Here is a 20,083-nt window from a genome sequence, read left to right as displayed (position 1 = left end):
TTCTTCAATGTTAAAACTTTTCTCTGTTTTCACATTTGAACAATTTTTGGGGGTTCATGGGTTTTTCTTGTAGCTCTTATATACCCCTATGTATTTTATCTATATCATGAAATTTCAACTGTAAGCTACATGTTGGTAAGACACAAGCAAAGTACTACTGTAAATAATTTACTTTTTAAATTAAAAAATATTTTATGTGCCTTTTGCTGAGTATATATATACATATATATATGTATGTATATATATAGAGAGAGAGAGAGTGAGAGAGCATATATTTCAAATATGCAATATAATGTTATTAACTGTAGTCAGTGTGATGTACATTACATCCCCATGACTTATTTATCTTCTAACTGTAAGTTTGTACCTTTTAATTCCCTTCAGCCATTTCATCTCCTTCCACACCACACCTCTGGCAAACACCAATCTTTTCTCTGCATCTATGAGGTTGGTTTTGGGTTGGAGAGGTTGTTTGTTTTAGTCTTTTTTTCTTTTTGTTTTTAGATTCCACATATAAGTGAGGTCATGTGGTATTCATCTTTCTCTGGCTGACCTTTCACTTAGCATAATGCCCTGGAGGTCCATCTATGTTGTCAAAATGACAAGATTTCATTCTTTTCTATGGCTGAACAACAGTGTATAACACAACTTCTTTATCCGTTCATCCATTGATGGACACCTAGGTTTTTTCTGTAGCTTGGCTATTATAAACAATGCTGCAATGAACATGTGGGTACACACATTTTTTCCAATTAGTGTTTTTATTTTTTTCAGATAAATCCCCAGAAGTGGAATTGCTGATTCATATGGTAATTCTATTCTTAATTTTTTGAGGAACCTCTATACTGTTTTCCATAGTGGCTGTACCACTTACTCTCCACTAACAGTGCACAAGTGTTCCTTTTTTCCCACATCCTCACCAACACTTGTAATTTCTTGTCTTTTTGATAATAGTTAAATGTGAAGTGATAGATCATTATGGTTTTGGCTTGCATCTCCCTGATGATTAGTGATGCTGAGCATCTTTTCATGTACTTGTTGCCCATCTGTATGTCTTCTTTAGAAAAATGTCTCTTCAGGTCCTCTGTTCATTTTTAAATCAGATTGTTTGGGTTTTTTTTTTATTACTGAATTATGTAAGTTCTTTATGTATTTTTGAAGTTAACCCCTTATCAGGAATATGGTTTGCAAATATTTTCTCACATTCTCATAGGTTGCCTTTTCATTTTGTTGATGGTTTCCTTTGCTATGCAGAAGCTCTTTATTTTGATGTAGTACCACTTGTTTATTTTTGCATTTGTTGTTTTTGCTTTTGGTATCCAAACCCAAAAAAATCATCACCAAGACTGATGTTAAAGAGGTTTACTGCCTTTGTTTTCTTCTAGGAGTTTTATGGTTTCAGGTCTTATGGTCAAGTCTTTAAACTATTTTGAGTTAATTTTTGTGTATGGTATAGAATAGTGGTTGTGTCTTTTTTTTTTTTTTTTGCATGTGGCTATCCAGTTTTCCCAAAGCCATTTATTGTCCTTTCCCCATTGTGTACGTTTGGTTCCTTTGTCATAAATTAATTGACCATATACATGTGGGTTTATTTCCAGCTCTCTGTTTATTCCATTGATCTGTGTGTCTGTTTTTATGCCAATACCATACTGCTTTAATTACTATAGCTTTGTAATATCATTTGAAATCAGAGAGCTTAATGCCTCCAGCTTTGTTCTTTTTTCTCAAGACTGCTTTGGCTCTTTGGGGTCTTTTGTGTCTCCATACAAATTTTAAGATTTGTTTTTCTAGATCTGTAAAAAAAATGTCATTGGTTATGTGATAGGCATTACATTGAATCTGTAGGTTGCTTTGGGTAGTATAGTCATTTTCACAATATTGATTCTTCCAATCCAAGAACATGGTATATCTCTCCATCTGTTGGTATCATCTTTAATTTCTTTCAGCAGTGTCCTATAGTTTTCTGCATACAGGTCTTTTTTCTCCCTAGGTAGGTTTATTCCTAGGTATTTTATTCTTTTTGTTGCAATGGTAAATGGGAGTGTTTCCTTAATTTCTCTTTCAGATTTTTCATCATTAGTGTATAGGAATGCAAGAGATTTCTGTGCATTAATTTTGTATCCTGCAAATTTACCAAATTCATTGATTAGCTCTAGTAGTTTTCTGGTGGCATCTTTAGTATTATCTATGTATAGTATCATGTCATCTACAAACAGTGACAGTTTTACTTCTTATTTTCGAATTTGTATTCCTTTTATTTCTTTTTCTTCCCTGATTGCCATGACTAGGACTTCCAAAACTATGTTGAATAATAGTGGTGAGAGTCGACATCCTTGTCTTGTTCCTGATCTTAGAGGAAATGCTTTCAGTTTTTCACCATTGAGAATGATGTTTGCTGTGGGTTTGTCGTATATGGCCTTTATTATGTTGAGGTAGGTTCCCTCTATGCCCACTTTCTGGAGAGTTATTATCATAAATGGGTGTTGAATTTTGTGAAAAGCTTTTTCTGCATCTATTGAGATGATCATATGGATTTTATTCTTCAATTTGTTAATATGGTTTATCACATTGATTGATTTACATATACTGAAGAATCCTTGCATCCCTGGGATAAACCCCACTTGATCCTTTCAATGTGTTGTTGGATTCTGTTTGTTAGTATTTTGTTGAGGATTTTTGCATCTATATTCATCAGTGATATTGGTCTGTAATTTTCTTTTTTTGTAGTATCTTTGTCTGGTTTTGGTATCAGGGTGATAGTGGCCTCATAGTATGAGTTTGGGAGTGTTCCTTCCTCCACAATTTTTTGGAAGAGTTTGAGAAGGACGGGTGTTAGATCTTCTCTAAATGTTTAATAGAATTCACCTGTGAAACCATCTGGTCCTGGACTTTTGTTTGTTGGAAGATTTTTAATCACAGTTTCAATTTCATTACTTGTGATTGGTCTGTTCTTATTTTCTGTTTCTTCCTGGTTCAGTCTTGGAAGGTTATACCTTTCTAAGAATTTGTCCATTTCTTCCAGGTTGTCCATTTTATTGGAATAAAGTTGCTTGTAGTAGTTTCTTAGGATGCTTTGTATCTCTGCAGTGTCTGTTGTAACTTCTCCTTTTTCATTTCTAATTTTATTGATTTGAGTCCTCTCCCTCTTTTTCTTGATGAGTCTGGCTAATGGTTTATTAATTTTGTTTATCTCCTCAAAGAACCAGCTTTTAGTTTTATTGATCTTTGCTATTATTTTCTTTCTTTCTATTTCATTTTTTTCTGCTCTGATCTTTATGATTTCTTTCCTTCTGCTAACTTTGGGTTTTGTTTGTTCTTCTTTCTCTAGTTCCTTTAAGTGTAAGGTTAGATTTTTTATTTGAGATTTTTCTTGCTTCTTGAGGTAGGCTTGTATAGCTATAAACTTCCCTCTTAGAACTGCTTTCACTGCATCCCATAGGTTTTGGGTCATCGTGTTTTCATCGTCATTTGTCTGTAGGTATTTTTTGATATCCTCTTTGATTTCTTCAGTGATCTCTTGGTTATTTAGTAACGTATTGTTTAGTCTCCATGTGTTTGTGTTTTTTACGTCTTTTTCCCTGTAAATCATTTCTAATCTCATAGTGTTGTGGTCAGAAAAGATACTTGATATGATTTCAATTTTCTTATCTTTTGCTTGTCTGTAAAGCTTTTGATTTCTCCATCGAATCTGAATGAGATCCTGCTGGGTAGAGTAACCATGATTGTAGGTTCTTCCCTTTCATCACTTTAAGTATATCATGCCACTCCCTTCTGGCTTGTAAAGTTTCTCCTGAGAAATCAGCTGTTAACCTTATGGGGGTTCCCCTGTATGTTATTTGTCATTTTTCCCTTGCTGCTTTCAATAATTTTTCTTTGTCTTTAATTTTTCTCAGTTTCATTACTACGTGTCTTGGCATGTTTTTCTTTGGGTTTATCCTGTATGGGACTCTCTGCGCTTCCTGGACTTGGGTGGCTATTTCCTTTCCCATGTTAGGGAAGTTTTCAACTATAATCTCTTCAGATATTTTCTCTGGTCCTTTCTCTCTCTCTTCTCCTTCTGGACCCCTATAACACGAATGTTGTTTTGTTTAATGTTGTCCCAGAGGTCTCTTAGGCTGTCTTCATTTCTTTTCATTCTTTTATCTTTATTCTGTTCCACAGCAGTGAATTCCACCGTTGTGTCTTCCAGGTCACTTATCCGTTCTTCTGCCTCAGTTATTCTGCTATTGATTCCTTCTAGTGTAGTTTTCATTTCAGTTATTGTATTGTTCATCTCTGTTTGTTTGTTATTTAATTCTTCTAGGTCTTTGTTAAACATTTCTTGCATCTTCTTGATCTTTGCCTCCATTCTTTTTCCGAGGTCCTGGATCATCTTCACTATCATTATTCTGAATTCTTTTTCTGGAAGGTTGCCTATCTCCACTTCATTTAGTTTTTTTTTGGGGGGGGGGTTTATCTTTTTCCTTCATCTGGTGCATAGCCCTCTGCCTTTTCATCTTGTCTCTCTTTCTGTGAATGTGGTTTTTGTTCCACAGGCTGTAGGATTGTAGTTTTTCTTGCTTCTGCTGTCTGCCCTCTGGTGGATGAGGCTATCTAAGAGGCTTGTGGAAGTTTCCTGATGGGAGGGACTGGTGGTGGGTAGAGCTGGCTGTTGTTCTGGTGGGCAGAACTCAGTAAAACTTTAACACCATGGCCGAGAAGGCAGCAGACACTTTGTATAATATATCTTATTTAATCTTTATGTCAACCCTTTAAGGTCAATATAACACAATTCACCAAAGGATAAAAACAGGTTAGGCTATTGGATGAGGCATGTTTCAAACCCAGGCATGTGGAAAACCCTGTCTAATCTCTTTCCAAGACCCACCCTTCCCTTTTTTGTTCTGCACCATCAATATTACTTAAGACATTCAATTCTTTTAACCCAGAAAATCTACTTCTAAAAGTCTCTTCTTAGAAAACAGTCAGATGGGAATAAGAATGTTTATTGCAGTCTTACTTACACTAGCAAATTTTAAAAGTGAGGAGAGGGAATAGCACAAACATCCAATAACAAAAAACTAATTAAATAAATGGCAGGACTCATTTAACAAAATCCATGTAATACTTTCATTAAAGATATATTTATCTACCCTCAGAAGATAGGCTCCCAGATCTACCTTTCAAATGGGCATTCTTTTAAGATTGACTATATTTTTATGCTGAGTACAAAGCTTTTTTAAAAAATAAATCATTTGCTTTAGCAGGCTCTTCTCTCCATTAAATTCCTTTTCAATTTTTACTAAAATTGAGAAAAAATGCTCCTCTAAAACATAAATGCACATCAAATGTAAACTTTAATATTTGCCAGTTCATAGAGTCACCAAATTTTAGAACCAGAAAGGATATTAGAAATTGTCTAGCATAGATAAGGAAACTGAAGCTCAGAGATGCTGAATTACTTCCTGAGATCACACAGTAATTAGGTGGCAAGAATATGATACAAAACCATGTTTGGTTTCTAGCTACAGCTTATGTTATCTCCATGATTTCCATGGTAAAAATATTTGGCTATCAGAGGCCTGAAAAACTGAAAACATTTCTAGGAAAATGATAAGAAAAGGGGTTTGTGGGTTTCAAAATTTGAAAGCTTTAAAAGTAAAAGACAAATGACAAATTTGCAATATAATACCATTGAGTGTATCCTTCATATATTAAGGACTTCATCAAATCAATACAAATATAAATATGTAAATTCTAAATATCAAGCAAAACAAGACCTATAAGAAGGCATTTTATAAAAGAAGAAATATAAGCGACCCATTAAAAATTAGAATGGATGAAACAGGTGACGGGGACGAAGAGGTACACACTACCAGTTATAAAATAAATAAGTCACAAAGATATAATGGATAGCATAAGAAATACAGTCAATAATATTGTAATGATTTTGTATGGTGCATAATCTATAAAAATATCAAATCATTATGTTGTACATCTGAAAATAATATCATGTTGTAAGTCAACTTCAATGAAAAAAGAAAAGAGATGATCTAATGAAAAAAAAGTTAAACTTCTCTGTTAATCAAATACATGCAAATTAAAACAGTTAGATACCATTTTCCAAACTATCATATAAGTCAAGATTAAGGCAAAGATAGCCCAAACAGGGAAATGGACACCCTCATACTCTCCTTTTTTAGCAGAGCAATTTGGCAGTGCTCATCAAAACTCTTAACCTTTTACATGTCCTTTAAGCCAGAAGTTCACTCCTCAGAATTTATCTTTAGGATGTATTATGGTTGTGCATAAATATGTCAATATATAGATGTTTATCCACCTATTGTTTTTAATATAGAGAGTGTTTGAAACAGTGTCTAATAACAAGAAACTGATCAAGTGTCATTAGTGTTAATCCATGTAATTAACAAAAATGTAATCTGCAATAAATGAGAAATAAATACTTGATATATTAAAAAAAAGATATATTTCAACATGGAGAATTGTTCCAGAGATATTAGGCAAATATAATCAAGTTTTGAAATAAATATGGAGGCTTGTATGCACATATCTATATGAGGTAGAACCACTGAAACTGCCATTTTGTAAACCAAAAATGATTGATTGAATATTGGCAACTTCATGTAGTTCAACCTAACCTAAATATCTGATGGATATACACCAAAATGCTCATTGTGGATGTCTTATTGGTGCTTTCAAAAGGATTTTCACTGTTTGTGCTCTTTTATAGTTAATTTTCTTCCACAATGTGCATGCATTGCTCTTGATCAGAAAAACCTATTAAAATAAATGCAAATAATTGGAAACATTAAGAGACTGTTTGACATTTATTCTTAAGGAATACGCTTGGTCTCTCAGATGTTATGATCTGAGAATAGATTTTTTTAATGATCCATTTCCAGTGGCTAAATTGAGAGCTAATGACAAAAAATATTGAACAATTTGGGAAATTGATTTGTGAAATGAATTTTCTTTTCCTTTTGGAAACATTTGAGCTCTGGGTTATTAATCAAATTGTGTGCAACTTTTAAGGTAGTGAAATCACTGGACCATCTTAAAACTGCATGAGCTGGATCTGGCACCAGATTAAAAGTTAAACCCTTGCCTGTGAAGAATATGTAACTGGCTGAATAAACTGCAAACTGGTTAATCTGGTGTGCCATAAGGATCTAAGAGTTCAAGGTTGGGATGATGAGCCAATCCACGTCTCTAGCAGAAACGATCACAATACTTGGAAGTCAGAGTTTTGTATATATTTCCCTTGGGAAAGTCAGACATTTATTAGCTTAAGTGAGACTTCAAACTTTGAACCACAGGAAAATGCAGGCAGAACTGGAATCTTTGCTAGGAAAGACAAGATAGTACACATTATACAATATACAGTAAACAGTAGCAATAATGATTCTAATGCAAGGGAAGCAAATGATTCCCCTTGGCAATGGAACATCAAGGAGACCCCAATAAACAGTTTTGCTACTTTAATATTGCAAACATATGGTCTTTAGCCAGGACACTGAAACCACTCTTCTTTTTTGATTCTTCATCTCCAAGCTCCATTCCATGCTGGAGATTCCATGCTCCAGAGAACTGAGAAGTGTCCTCCAGAGCTCTGTTCTCCTCCTTGATTAGAATGGTTAGCTTTGGCTGTTAGTTTTTCTTACAGGTTTGGTGGTTTAAAAAAAATATTTAGGGACTTCCCTGGTGACGCAGTGGTTGGGAGTCCACCTGCCGATGCAGGGGACATGGGTTTGTGCCCCAGTCCGGGAAGATCCCACATGCCGTGGAGCGGCTGGGCCCGTGAGCCATGGCTGCTGAGCCTGCGCGTCCAGAGCCTGTGCTCCACAACGGGAGAGGCCACAACAGTGAGAGGCCTGCGTACTGCAAAAAAAAAAAAAATATATATATATATATATATATAATATAAATGTGTGTGTATATATATATATATATATATATATATATAGGTTCTTTCCTCTTTTGTTAATGGTGAGCTCCACAAGGAAAGAAAACATTGTTGACACTGTTCTATGCATGCTACATAGTCACCCATGCTCGTAGATAAAATAAGATAAAATTCTGAAAACACTAAATTAATGTGCTTTTCACCTCTTCCTGCATAAAGCATGTTTCTCAGCCTCCAGCCAGCCATTATTGTGGGAAAAAGGGAGGGAGCAGAAATGGCATATGGGAAACTCCCTTTAAATAGGAACCAGAAGGAGAAATCCCATCCTTAGTGAAGAAGAGAAAGGGAAAGAGAAACAGGTAGAAGAAGCAGATGTGAGAGGCCTGTTCTGAATTTCCCCTCCAGGTGGTGGAGGATTGTACATAGGCTAAGGGGAAACTAACGTAGAGGGGCTTATGTCCTGCTTCCTGTTGGGGGCTCAGGAAGTCCTCCAGCAAACTGGGGAGCCCACAATAGATTCCAAATAGCAGCTCAGAATGGCCACATGTGGGGAGCCTGAATTAGCATTCCCAACCGTGCTCAGGGGCTGTGTGCAGAGAAGAGACCCAGCATGGCCAATGGAGGGAGTCAGACTCTATTTTCTGTGCCATAGAGGAATTGTTCCTGTGCCTGTCAGCTTCTTCCGACTGGCCTTGGTTCTCAAGCCATGTCCCTCTTACCTGTGTTTCTACTCACTTCTCCTCAGACTGAATCTACTCCCAGAGTACCACAGGGACACCCACTATCACCCCAGCTTTCCTGGCTATATCTACTCATTCCTGGGGATGTCTTCCCAGACAGCCACTGCTGGCAGGAGCCAGAGGACAAATGGCGCATGCTGGCTCCCCTCTGTCACCATCTCAGGAGGCCCATGGACAGAGATCCAGCCCCACCTCCTGGGAAGTCTTTAATCCATCTCACGTGGTCACAGGTAGTTGACTCCTACAGCAATTACCCTGCTGGGAAGAGAAGCAAAACCATCCCATTCCCACACACGCATGACCTCTTGGTTGAGCCAGAATCAAAATCAAACATCTAACTTACCATCTCTCCAGCACTGCTGCAGGAACTGCTTTCACTCTCCAAATATTTATGACTTTTTGGGATGTAATACAGCTGCCCTACTTGAGCATGGCTCTCAGAGATTCAAGCCATGTCTGGTCTCAAAGCATGTGACCAGGAAAGAAGGCGGCTCTGTCAAGAACAGGGATGGGAGCAGAATTTACACCATCTTCCTTCCAGCCCCTGACACCTCTTAGGATTCATGGCCACCCTGTGTGCATTTCATCCATCCATTCTGCAAGCATCAAATGAGCACTCCCCTCTGCCAGGCCCATGCTCACTCATGGAGAGCAGGATAGTATGCAGACCCTTCCAGTAGCTAACCATCTGTAGTGGGCTGAATGGTGGGCCCCCAAAGAGACACATGTGTGTTGTGATCCCTGAAACCTGTTATTATTAACTTATATGACAAAGACGTGATTAAGTTAAGGATCGCTAGAGGGGGGATTATTCTGGATTATCTAGGTGGACCCTGAATTCAATCATATGCATTCTTTTTTATTATTTTTTATTTTTTAACATCTTTATTGGAGTATAATTGCTTTACAATGGTGTGTTAGTTTCTGCTGTATAACAAAGTGAATCAGCTATACATATACATATATCTCCATATCCCCTCCCTCTTGCGTTTCCCTCCCACCCTCCCTATCCCACCCCTCTAGGTGGTCACAAAGCACCGAGCTGATCTCCCTGTGCTATGTGGCTGCTTCCCACTAGCTATCTGTTTTACGTTTGGTAGTGTATATATGTCCAATGCACTCTCTCACTTCGTCCCAGCTTACCCTTCCCCCTCCCCGTGTCCTCAAGTCCATTCTCTATGTCTGCATCTTTATTCCTGTCCTGCCCCTAGGTTCTTCAGAACCAATTTTTTTTAGATTCCATATATATATGTGTTAAAATAGTATGCATTCTTATAAGAGAGACACACAAAGGAAAAGACACAGAGGAGGAGGCAATGTGACCTTGGAGGCAGAGATTGGAATCATGGGGCACAAGCCAAGGAACATCTGGAGCCACCAAAAGTTAGGAAGGGCAAGGAAGGATTCTCCCCTAGAGCCCTCAGAGGAAGGGTGGCCTTGTGGCTTGATTTCAGAACCTTAAGAGGATCCTTTTTTGTAGCTTTAAACCACCTGTTTTGTGGTAATTTACTTCAGCAGTCCCAGAAACTAACACAGCACCTAATAAGGAAATGTCCCAGTTAGCTTTTCTAGGGGCAAGTGAGGAACAGGGGTCCCTTCTCAGGACTATCTCCCCAAGGAAGGACCCAGGGGTCACTCCTGGGGGCAGATGCAGGAGAGTTTAAGACAAGTCTTGGTGGGTCAGATCAATCTGCTATAATATGAAAGATTCTGGAGGGAAAGAATCCTCACCCAGGCCTTGCTTTCTAAGCAGGGGCTCATAGTTTCCTCCAAAATATAGCTATTGAGAGAAAAATCCCAGTCCTGGACACCATTTATACCGTCTTCCCAAAGAGTCACCAGCCTGTGTGCTTTCTCCTCATAGAACCTCTGGTGGAGGAAGTGAGTACCCACACATGTGGATGGGCCGTCTTCAGCATGACATCAGGTGAGTCTCGAAGAAGGCTGCCTGTCTCTGGGAGGGCAGCGGCTCAGATCAGCAGGGCCCCAGTCAGCCACAACCAGGAAAGACGAACAGAGCACCGTAGGCCCAGGCTTCATGGCCTCTGAATGGGGGCTGTCCTTGTGCTGGGTCCATCTGAAGACTGTGCTCATCTAATGAGTGTAGACTTTGCTGATGGATAGATCCTAAGACATTCCAGCCAACCAATGAGAGAATTCCACTGGTGGAATAGAAGATTTCCATAGTGTTCATAATGTTCAGGAAGTGAGATGTTACACCTCAAGGGCCAGGGCTACCATGTTGTATGTGGATTTTAGCCACTTTTTCTTCTCCCAACATTTTTTCCCATGTGAATGGAACTCCCTGAAGTTGGGTAAGGTGAAGGTCCTGTCTTGGACAACCAGGGCAGCTCACTAAACTGATGGAAAACCACAGAATGGTCACTCTGGGCGAGACACAGCACAGGGAAGGGCCACAGGGAGTAAGAGGGATGAAGAACCCTGAGGATGGCTCCCAGTCAACCAAGAAGGTAGGGATGGATTTCTGGGAACAGAGGGACCTCTGCTGGGGCATGAAAACTGAACTGTTTGAGAGGAGGTTCTGCAGGATGTCTGGGTTCACCATCTCGTTTCTCACTAGCTTCTGCCCTGAGTTGCTTGTGACTGCCCATGGTTTTTATTTTTATTTTATTTATTTATTTATTTATTTTTTTTTTTTTTTTTTTTTTTTTTTTTTTTTTTTTTTTTTGCCGTATGCGGGCCTCTCACTGTTGTGGCCTCTCCCATTGTGGAGTGCAGGCTCTGGATGTGCAGGCTCAGCGGCCATGGCTCACGGGCCCAGCCGCTCCGTGTCATGTGGGATCCTCCTGGACCAGGGCACAAACCCCTATCCCCTGCATCGGAAGGCGGACTCTCAACCACTGCGCCACGAGGGAAGCCCCATACCCATGGTTTTTAAGTAATGAAATTCCTACTGCTACTCACCCAAGAGCATGCTTCATGACGTTACCTGTGTGGGAAGCAGCTCAGTCACAAATCAATCTGTATACCTGGAAAGACCTACACTGGGGATTTCTTATTTGAGAGTGTATGTTGGGAACTTATGCTTGCTTTCTGGGACCACAGTGTATTAATAGACAGGCCTTGTGTCCTCCAGTTGGCAGTCCTTGGGTCTCTCCTTGTACATTATTTCAGCTGTTGTAGAGCAGTCTGCATACTGCCCTGAGGTGCCCCCCGCAAGGCTTTCACAGAGGCCACATGGCCTATAATTTAAGGCAGTCCATCCCAGATGTACTCCCTAAGCTTGGTCTAAATCAAACTTACCACTTTTATGTTTCGCAATAACAGGTAAGCACAGGGAAATTTGGTTTCATTTATACAAATTCTGTCTGAGCATCAGGAACCCCTGTGGGAATAGGAGAACTTCCACCACCAGGAGGGTGTTTACCCAAGGCCACCAGATACAGCATGGTCAGCTCCAAGAGCTAGATCTGTTCTCCCAAGGACCCACCTTCAAAGCCAGGGAAGGAAATGGTAGAAAGAGGAGAATGAACATCCAGGTCACAGCCAAGGGTATGGGGAGGTAGAAAACAGCAGGTGTGAGAAATAGGTCAGGACAAACTGCTCAGAACTAAAGCTATGAATGCTGAGAACGTGACTCAAGATGCCAGATGGTTCAACAAAAATACCTGAGATGCCTAATAAAAAATATGTCAGTTTCAAAATATATGTATACCTGACTTAGGATGTTTATTGACAATTAACATTACCCACTTTTACTTTGCACAGCATCAGATGGCTTTTAACCATTCTGTTTCTCATTTTACTTAGAAAATAGTAATCTAAAGAAAATAAAACAAACTGTATTAGGAAGACCCATATAACTTTCATCTATAATCAAGTTATATTTTTGCCACATAATTGCATCACATTTACCCACTCTCTCCAATAGTTTGGCTAAATTATTTAGCTAAACTATTTAAAATAAGACATAGAGGGAGGGTTTGAGATGGTGGCATAAGAAGATCCTGAACTTACCTCCTCCCATGGACAAAACAAACCCACTGCTACATATGGAATAAATCCCTTTGAAAGGTACCTGAAACCTGGGTGAATAGTCTCCACAACAAAGGGTAAAAGGACAGCATTAATATAGGTAGAAGAAACAGAGATACAGACTCACCAAGGGAAAGACCACACCCCAGTCGCAACAATCCACAGTCAGGAAGGAACACAAAGTTATGGCTTTTTTCCCTGAGGAGTGAGAGATGTGAGCACCACATCAGGCACCCCAACTCTTATATCCTGCACAGGAGAGATGAGCCCTCAAAACAGCTGGCTTTGAAAACCAATGGGGAATATGTCCAGAAAAATTATAGAACTACAGGGAGGGAATGAAAAACCTACTCTTAAAGGGCTTGTGCACAGACTCACTCAACCTGAAAAACAGTGCAAAAACTCCAGATTGAAAGGCTCATAGGCTATAGAAGGGGATCCAGTTGCTAACCTTGAAGTGTCTGCCAGAGAGCAGGAACCAGTTAGGATAATTCCTGGGGACTGAGACACTGATGGGAGCCATTTTTGCAATCTCAGGCTACCATATTAATGCAAACGCTCTCAGGTGCCTTTCCGGAATTCCCTCTAATCTGTTAGTACCAGTGGGCACGTGCTGCTGAGAGCCCCGATCACCCCTGTGCCTCCACTTGGACTCACAGCTTGACAGGTGATAACTCCACCCACTAGCAGCTGGCAGCAGCCATGACTGGGCCAGCAGCTATCCAAGGGCCAACCCTGCCCACCAGCACACCACAGCAGTACACTGCAGCAGCAGCCGTGGCCCCCACCACAACAAGAGTGTACATACAGCCCACATAGGGACACCCATTGAATGCCTGGCTCTGGTGTCTGGTGGATTGTGTCTCTGAGCCCCAGAAGACATCTATATAGGCCACTTCCTCAAGACTGGGAGAGGTAGCTGACTTAACTAATACATAGAAACAAGCACAGAGAATTAGGCTCAAAATAAGGAGACACAGGAATATATTCCAATCAAGAAAACAAGACAAAAATCTCAGAAAAAGACCTAAACAAAACAGAGATGAACAATCTACCTAAATTACAATAATTAGTTAAGAGATACATAAAATAAAAAGATGTAAAATGTGTCATCAAAGTATAAAACATGGAGAGGAGTAAAAAGATAAAACTTTGGAACATGTTCAAACTTAAGTTGCTATCAACTTAAAACAGACTGCTATTTACACAGGATGTTATATGTGAACCTCAGGGTAACCACACAAAAAAAACTTAAAATAAGTACTCAAAAGAAAATGAGAAGGAAATCTAAACATAGCACTAAAGAAAACCACAAAAACACAAAAGAAAAGAGAAAAGAAGAAAGGAACAGAGAGGATCCAGAAAATAATGAACAAAATGGCAATAATTATATACCTATCAATAACTGCTTTAAATGTAAATGGGCTAAAGTCACCAATCAAAAGACATAGAGTGGCTGAATGAATTAAAAAACAAGACCTAGCTATGTGCTGCCTACAAGAGAAATAAGAAATAACTTCACTTCAGAAATAAAGACACACATAGACTGAAAGTTAAGGGATAGAAAAAGATATTCCATGCATATGAAAATGGAAAAAAAAACAAAACTGGAGTGCCTATACTCATATCAGACAAAATAGACTTTAAAACAGAGACTGTAATAAAAGACAAAGAAGGGCAGTACATAATGATAACGGGGTCAATGCAGGAAGAAGATATAACAATTATAAAAGTATATACACCCAACATAAGAGCACCAAGATATATAAAGTAAATATTATTGAACTTAAAGGGAGAAATTGAAAGCAATACAATAATATTGGGGGACTTTAACACACCACTTACATCAAATGAACTTAATTGATATATATGGAACATTCCATCCAAAAGCAGCAGAATACACATTCTTCTCAAGTGCATATGGAACATTGCCAAGGATAGATTACATGTTAGGTCACAAAGCACATCTCAATAAATTCAAGAAGATTAAAATCATGTTAAGCATCTTCTCTGAACACAATGGTATAAAACTAGAAATCAACCCCAAGGGATAAAAAAACACAAAAAGATGGAGATGCTACTGAATAACCAATGGATAATCAAAGAAATCAAGGGTGAAATAAAAAAAATACCTAGAAACAGATGAGAACAGAAATATGTCATACCAAAATCTATGGGATTCAGCAAAAGCAGTTCTGAGAGGGAATTTCACAGTAATACATTCCTACTTCAAGAAACAAGAAAAATTTCAAGTAAACAATCTAACTTTACACCTAAAGGAACAACTCCAAAATTATCAGAAGGAAGGAAATAATAAAGACCAGAACATAAATAAATGAAATAGTAAAACAATAAAAAGATCAATGGAACTAAAAGCTGGTTCTTTGAAAAGATAAACAACATTGACCAGCCATTAGCTAAACTAACCAAGAAGAAAAGAGAGAGGGCTCAAATAAATAAAATCATAAATGAAAGAGGAGAAGTTACAACTGATGCCACAGAAATACAAAGGATCATAAGAGACTACTACAACCAATTATACATCAATAAATTGGACAACCGAGAAGAAATAAATTTCTAGAAACATACAATCATCCAAAAATGAATCATAAAAAATAAAAATCTTAATAGACTAATAAAGAGGCTGAAACAGTAATTTAAAAAAAGCTCCCAACAAACAAAACCCCAGGACCAGATGGTTTCACTGGTGAATTCTACAAAACATTCAAAGAAGATTTAATACCGATCCTCCCTATCCTTCTCAAACTCTTCCAAAAATTGAAGAGAAGGGAAACCTTCTAAGCATATCTTATGAAGCCATCACTGATACCAAAACCAGACAAGGACACCACACACAAAAAAGAAAATTACAGGGCAATATCTCTAATAAACATAGATGCAAAAATCCTCAACAAAATATTAGCAAACCAAATTAACAATATATAAAAAAGGATCATACACTACAGTCAAGTGGGGTTTATTCCAGGGATGCAAAGATTGTCCAATATCCACAAATCAATCAATGTGATACACTACATTAACAAAGGAAGGATAAAAATCACATGATTATCTCAATAGATGCAGAAAAACATTTGACAAAATTCAACATCAAGGGCTTCCCTGGTGGTGCAGTGGTTGAGAGTCCGCCTGCCGATGCAGGGGACACGGGTTCGTGCCCCGGTCTGGGAAGATCCCACATGCCGCGGAGCGGCTAGGCCCGTGAGCCATGGCTGCTGGGCCTGCGCGTCCAGAGCCTGTGCTCCGCAACGGGAGAGGCCACAGCAGTGAGAAGCCCACGTAATGCAAAAAAAAAAAAAAAAAAAAAAAAAAAAAAAAAAAATTCAACATCAATTCATGATAAAAAAAAAAACCCTCTCATCAAAGTTGGTATAGAGGGAACATATCTCAGTATAACAAAGACAATTTATGACAAACCCACAGCTAACATCATACTCAATGATGAATAAATGAAAGCCTTTCCTCTAAAATCAGGAACAAGACAAGGATGCTTAATCTTGCCACTTCTATTTAACATAGTACTAGAAGTCCTAGCAATAGCAATAGACAAGGAAAAGAAATAAAAGCATTCAAACTGGAAGGGAAGAAATAAAACTGTCACTATTTGCAGTTGACATGATATGATATATAGAAAACCTTATATGCTCCACCAAAAAACTATTAGAACTAATAAATGAATTAGTAAAGTTGCCAAATACAAAATTAATATAAAGAAGTCTGGTGCTTTCCTATACACTAATAAAGAACTATCAGAAAGAAAAAGCAAGAAAACAATCTCATTTATAATCACATCAGAAGAATAAAATAACTAGGAATAAACTTAACCAGGGAAGTGAAAGACCTATATTCTGAAAACTATAAAACCTTGATGAAGGAAATTGAAGAGCATACAAAGAAATGGAGAGATATCTTGTGTTCATGGATTGGAAGAATTAATATAGTTAAAATGTCCACACTAGGGGCTTCCCTCGTGGCGCAGTGGTTGAGAGTCCGCCTGCCGATGCAGGGGACACGGGTTCGTGCCCCGGTCTGGGAAGATCCCACATGCCGCAGAGTGGCTAGGCCCGTGAGCCATGGCCACTGAGCCTGTGCTCCGGAGCCTGTGCTCCGCAAGGGGAGAGGCCACAACAGTGAGAGGCCCGCCTACCGCAAAAAAAAAAAAAAAAAAAAAAAAAAATGTCCACACTACCCAAAGCAGTCTACAGATTTAATGCAATTCCTATCAAAATACCTATGACATTTTCCACAGAACTAGAATAAGTGATTCTAAAGTTTGTATGGAACCACAAAGACGATGAATAGCCAGATCAATCTGAAGAAAACAGAACAAAGCCGGAGGTCACACTCCCTGACTTCAGAATATACTACAAATCTACAGTAAGCAAAACAGTATGGTACTGGCCCATAACGGACACGTAGATTCATGGAGCAAAAATACAGATCCCAGAAATAAACCCACACACTCAATTAATCTATGACAAAGGAGACAAAAATATACAATGGGGAAAAGACAGTCTCTTCAATAAGCTGTGCACAGAAAATTGGACAGCTGCATGTAAAAGAATTAAATTAGAACATTTTCTCATACCATATGCAAAAATAAACTAAAAATGGATTAAAGACCTAAACATAAAACCAGAAACCATAAAACTAGAAGAAAACATAAACAGTACATTCTTTGACATAAATCATAGCAATATTTTTTTTGATCTGTCTCCTCAGATAAGAGAAACAAAAGCAAAAATAAACAAATGGGGCATAATTATATCTAAAAGCCTTTGCACAGCAAAGGAAACTATCAACAAAATGCTAAGACAACCTATGAATGGGAGAAAATATTTGCAAATGATATATCTGATCATGGGTTAACCCAAAATATATAAACAGTTCGTACAATTCAATCTAAAAAATTTTTTAAATGGGCAGAAGACCTGAATAGATATTTCTCCAAGGAAGACATCCAGATGGCCAACAGGAACATGAAAATATGCCCAACGTCACTAATCATCAGGGAAATGTGAATCAAAACTACAATGAGCTATCACCTCACACCTGTCAGAACAGCTATTATCAAAAAGACAACAAATAACAAATGTTGGCGAGGAAGTAGAGAAAAGGGAACCCTTGTACACTGTTGGTGGGAATGTAAATTGGTGCAACCACTATGGAAAACAGCATGGAGGTCCCTCAAAAAATTAAAAATAGAACTACCATATGATCCAGCAGTTCCACTCCTGGGTCTATATCTAAAGAAAACAAAAACACTAATTTGAAAAGATACATGCATCCCAATGTTCATAGCAGCATTATTTACAATAGCCAAGATACGGAAGCACCCTAAGTGCCCATCAATAGATGAATGGATAAAGAAGATGTGGTAAATATACACAATGGAATACTACTTAGCCATACAAAAGAATGAAATTTTGCCCTTTGCAGAAACATGGATGGACCTGCAGGGAATTATGCTTAGTGACATAAGCCAGAAAGAGAAAGACAAATACTGTATGTTTTCACTTGCATGTGAAATCTAAAATTAAAACAACCAAATGAATATAACCAAAAAAAAAGAAAAGAATGAAATCCTGCCATTTGTGACAACATGGATGGACCTTGAGGGTATTATGCTAAGTGAAATAAGTCAGACAGAGAAAGATAAATACCATATGATTTCACTCATCTGTGGATCTAAAAGAAAAGGAGGAGGAGGTGGGGAAGAGCAAACAAAATAAGACAAAAACAAAACCAAACTCATAGATAGGAAGCAGATCAGTTGTTACAGAGGGAAAGGAGGTTGGGGGGGTAGGCAAAAGGAGTGATGAGGGTCAACTGTCTGGAGGTGGATGGTAACTAGACTTGTGCTGGTGCTCACTCTGCAGTGTATAGATGCCAAACGAAAATGCTGTACACCTGAAATATGAATAAATTTAAGATAATAAAGTAAGGTGCAGACATTAGGACACTTCACCAACAGATACATATCTATTAATTTTATGAAAAACTTACATTGTCTTACCAAAGCGCCTATTTTTCAGGAGCCTGAAACTCACTGATAGACTTCACACTAGTATGTTGTGTTCATCAGTGCACGGATTATTGCCTAACAACTTTCCATGCAATGCGATGTGAAACAGAACGCTGAATCTTTTTACACACATTCTCTGCAGAAAGAACATACCCAAATATCTAAACTATCAAGTCTTTAAGGGATGGGATGGGTATCAGGCAGAATCATCTCAGCCCCTCCAAGATGCAGTGGGAGAACGCAGAGCAGTGGGCAGTGGAACAGGGAACAGGGCGTGGCTAGAACCCCCCGCAACCCACCTGTCCCCTCTGTGTGGGTGATGCCATGGGGATGAGGGTGCAGTAAGTGGCTTCAGGGAGAACTGGTGCAGAGGCTGATTACAAAGACCGGGGAGATGAGAAAACAGAGAAGGGCTGAACAGGCGTGTGACACTGAGGATGCTGTCGTATTACTAATAATTATGCTAGAATTGCTCCTTGAGCACTAATCGGCCCTGGGGGCTGACTCCAGGCCGTCCAGAACTCCAGCTTGCTTAATCCCTGCTACATCTCCTGGGTAGACTGTATTATCCTCATATGGAGGACAAGACAAAGTGAAGAAAATGTCCAAATTCACAGTATTTGTCAGGACGCTATCTGATAGAAGCTATTCTCAAACCAGTCTGTGTTGGCTCACATGTCAGATGACCAGGGGTTTGGGCCGGGCCCCACCCCAGGGCCAGGCCAGGGTGTTTAATCTTGTGCTCCTCCCCTCCCCCAAGGCAGAGTTGGAGACCCCCCAGGGGCGCAGGCAGGGGTCAGAGGGCCCGTCTCAGGGAGGCCTTCAGTGGCTACGCCTGGGGTCAGGGAAGGAGCGGCAGAGGATGCGGGAATGTTGGTGGATCCAGGTCAGGCCCTCGGGTCATGAATATCTTCCTGCCAGGGAACTGGTCACTTTCAGGGGCCCTCTGCTAAGGCAGACAGGCAGCATCTTCGTGACTAGCGCTTCAGCCATGGAGCAAAGATCGCTGGACATGACAAGCTTCCTAGAAGCCCCAGAGAATGTTTGAATCACTCCCTACCCCCCACCAGACCCCTGAGTCCAGCTCTGTGTTAGAAAGAAATAGCCATGGCTAGGACCCCAGCCTGGGTCCTCCTCCAGCTGCCCACCACTTCCAAAGGTCACTGAGGATTAGGAAGGTGGGCTACTCCAGCCCAATCACACCATCCCTCTAGCTCGGCCCCAAGCCCTGTGCGGGCAGCCTCATGGAGGAGGATTCCTTTTGCTGGGGTTAGAGGCTGGTCTAAGCTGATCTGACACAAAGCCACCACAGCAGCTTCAGAGCGCCTTTCCCTGGGTCCACAGCCCAGTATTGACCTGCAGGGCCTCCTCACTTCCGCACCAGCCGGGGCCACTGCCCTA

This window comes from Hyperoodon ampullatus (genome assembly GCF_949752795.1).
Source record: "Hyperoodon ampullatus genome assembly, chromosome: 5".
Classification (NCBI taxonomy): Eukaryota; Metazoa; Chordata; class Mammalia; order Artiodactyla; family Ziphiidae; genus Hyperoodon; species Hyperoodon ampullatus.
This window is presented reverse-complemented; position numbering follows the sequence as displayed.